The sequence below is a fragment of the Momordica charantia genome (assembly GCF_013281855.1).
Source record: "Momordica charantia cultivar OHB3-1 chromosome 1 unlocalized genomic scaffold, Mcharantia_2.0 BLBB01000001.1, whole genome shotgun sequence".
NCBI lineage: Eukaryota > Viridiplantae > Streptophyta > Magnoliopsida > Cucurbitales > Cucurbitaceae > Momordica > Momordica charantia.
In genome coordinates this window covers 3609564-3613233 of record NW_028275157.1, presented here as the reverse complement: position 1 = coordinate 3613233, position 3670 = coordinate 3609564, and the positions used below count along the sequence as shown (strand labels likewise).

The 3670-nt window shown below is 42.3% G+C and overlaps 1 long non-coding RNA gene across 1 annotated transcript; it reads right to left on the bottom strand.

The window, feature by feature from the left end:
* Nucleotides 1-538: 538 nt before the first annotated feature.
* On the bottom strand, nucleotides 539-2925 carry LOC148213105 (uncharacterized). Its single transcript, XR_015789526.1, has 3 exons — nucleotides 2306-2925; nucleotides 2179-2221; nucleotides 539-854 (listed from the first exon to the last, which is right to left on the bottom strand). It is a non-coding gene; the product is annotated as an uncharacterized LOC148213105 (long non-coding RNA).
* Between the last annotated feature and the right edge of the window lie 745 nt (nucleotides 2926-3670).

Below are 3670 nucleotides of genomic sequence, written 5' to 3'. Positions count from 1 at the left end.
ACCTGACTTTGCTACTATGGCTACCAAGAAAGGCAAGGCCAAGGTTGCAGACAAAGGAAAATGCAACGTGGACGAGCATCAGAAATGCAATCGACCAAAATACATGGCCGATAAGAAGAAAGCCAATGAAGGTGAATATGATTGACTTGTTTTGGAAACATTTTTAGTGGAGAATGATGCTCTGCCTTGATATTAGATTCAGGAGCCACTAATCACGTTTGTTCTTCGTTTAAGGGAATTAGTTCCTGGAGGCAGTTTAAGCCGAAGAGATGTCACTCAAGATTGGAACAAGAGCGGTCGTCTCAATTGTGGCAGTAGGGGAGCTTGAGTTGTTTACAAACAATAATTTGTATATATTATTAGATACTGTATACGTAGTTCAACAAAATTAAAAGTGTAACGCCCCATAACATTTTACGCTATTCTAGGTTACGTTATTCATTTCCCCTGTCAAATATTATTCTCTAAATCCGAGATAAACTACTCCCTATGAACCAGTTATAAAAATATAGCCCCAACTCTGTTCAATACATCAAACTATAACAAAAATAAAACATCAATTCTTTAATCTATCATCCAAGCGTCCTCCGTGGACAACACCACCCGGCAACATCCAATATTCCAACTAAATAATTTCAATGAACGAAAGAAAATAAAAGAAACACTTATTCCGAGTCAAGTTAAAACAATAGGTGGGGACTCCCATCAATTCACTTGGAACAAATAGTTTATTTCCAAAACAATCATGCAAAACCATCTAATCCTAAACGAAGCAAATATCACTACGCAGCCTATGGTCCTCTCCTGTCATGTCTCATCCACGTCATTGCCATGGTCACCAACGAACTCTCCTCCTAGAAACAGCAGTTGTAGAGGGGGGTGAGTATATAAAATATACTCCGTAAGTAGCCCTCACCAAGCACACACAAACATCATGCTCATAACCATAAAGGAAACACACATCGTCATGCTCTATCATTATAGTATGCAAACAACCACAGACATGCTCTACTATTACATTATACATTCAACCATAAACATGCTCTATAAGACCCGATGCTAACCACAATCATATAAAATCAACTACCGCCCACTTGGCTCCCTAACACCTCAAATACATCTATGTTCACCTCAGATATTCAAGCTCTTCAAGACCATTCTATTGGTAGTGTCGGCCCCTGACCATTTTTACCCAGAGCCCCGACACTAGTGCATCGACCCTCGACCATTTATACCCGAGGCCTCGATGTCTTTTCAACTATTGGCGTATTGGTCCTTGGCCTCCAAGCAACTCCTAACCTATCACACTATGTTAGTCCTCCAAGTCTAACTCCTCGAATCGTATCGACCCTTGCCATTTATCCCCAAGGACCGACATTCATCTACAGAGGCTTGGCGTTCGACCTTGCCATTTATCCCCAAGGCGTTGAACTCTGCATCGACCCTCGACCATTTATACCCAAGGCCTCGATGTCTTACAATCTATTGGCCCTTGACCATTTATACCCAAGGCCCCGATAGTTCTCCTTTCGAAAGACTCCTCGCATCGACCCCCGACCATTTATACCCGAGGCCTCGACGCTCATCTCTATCCAATATTGGCGTATCGACCCCCGACCATTTATACTCGAGGCCTCGATACCCAATTAGTGACGTATCAGCCCTCGACCATTTATACCCGAGGCCCTGACACTCACCCATTCACTTCGTAACTTTCATAACTCCACATATCATTTCTAGCCTCCAACCAGGATTTCAGTACTACTTCCCTAATAACACCAACCACCACAAAGCCCAACAACAACACAACCACTAGTAAAATTTCAATGCATCACGGGTCTCAATAACACAAAATTTGACAACAACCAACCTGCTCACAGCATAGCGCACACAAAGCTTCAACAAACAACCCTATGACATTCTTCACAACATAACAAATCCTAATCACTTCCAACCATACCATATCAGTAAGTTCCTAAAGTTGCAGACAACAAACATGAATACCAGTCATAGACATATCCAATATATAAAATAATCACGAGTTACAATAACAGCATCGCCCTCAAAAGCCTGTCCAACAATTAAAATAATAAGAGAAACATGTTTATAATGTAAAATCAGCAAAAACAATTTCTATTAACACACATCAACGCACACACCCGCCCCCGTGCTACTTACAAACACTCGTCCTAAAGCTCCGAAGCTCGTTGAACACTTCCTACTACAAAAGAGCATGATCTCGAGGTTAGTAACCAATTAGAAACATTTAGTTATAAACGAAACCGAGTTTAGGTAGAGTCGTTACCTACTAACTCACACTAAAACAACTTGGGTTAGGAGTGGGTCGACGTCGAAGGGGTTCGGGCTCCCAATCTGAGTTCAAAAGGCCTTAAGCTTGCTGTCCCGATGTCTAAAAGTAATGGGTAATGCTGATTTGGGTCCAATTAGAGGTGGGTCAACGCCGAACCAAAGCTGAATAGAGTGGGTATCGTAAATCCAGCTATGAACGGGTGTGGGTCAACGCCAACTATCATCAGAAAGAAGAATACGCCTAAAATTTAAGCTCGAAGTCACCGGGTTCGTGCTGATTGCGCGGCTGCTCAGTCGGAGGCAACACCGGAGCTTGGGTCGTTGGGGAAAACCGTCACTGCTATGGAATCGTCTGGGTGCTGCAGCCAAAACGGCGTTTCACGGGTCTACTCGAAGCCGCCGGAACGAGGACCTGTTCAGATGGGGCCGAAAACGCGTAGGTCGTAGCGGATCTGAGGAACGCGGCCGCCGTGGGAAATCGGACACCGTCGTTCGTGCGCCGCCGCGAGCTGCTGCGGGAGGACGCCGACGTGGAGCTCTCTGCTGCTGTTGTGCCGCTTCGCCGGAGAACAAGAAGGAGCAGGGTGCCGGCTGGGATGCTCGAAGAAGAAGAAGAAATTTGTGGGGGGGGGGGGGGGGGGGGGCTGGCGGCTGGGGAAAACAAAAGGGAGGGGAAAGGAGAAAATGAAATGGTTTAGGGTTTCTTTTGTTTCTTTTTGTTTCTAAAAAAAACCAAACCAACCCAACTTAAAACAAACCAACTAAAAAAAAACCCATCCCAACCCGAGATAAAACCAATCACGCGTGATTCGATATACATAAATTTAATTAAAATAAATTTAGAATTTAATGAAAACCTCCTAATTCAAGATTAAACTAACCTGAAGGACACGGGGCGTTACAAAAAGGAACTTAATTTCAATTTCTTGTTTCTTATAACATTTGTATTCCATTTGTTTTAATTCAAATGAAGCGTTCATTTTTTTAAATGGAGTGAATATTTGCTCTACTAAACTTGAAAACAACTTGTATGTGCTAAGATATACCATAACTAAAGCATTTTTAAATATCGAGTTGTTTAAAAATGATAAAACTCAAACAAAAATGTAAAAAGTCTCTCCTAAAGAAATACCCATATTTGGCACTTAAGATTGGGTCACATTAATCTCAATAGGATTGAGAGATTTGTCAATAGTGGCCTTCTAAACGAGTTAGAAGACGACTTTTTACCACCATGTGAATCTTGTCTTAAAGGCAATACGACTAAAAGACCTTTCTATTGGAAAAGATTATAGAGCCAAAGAGCCCTTAGAACTTATACATTCAGACCTTTGTGGTATGATGAATGTTAAAGCTCGAT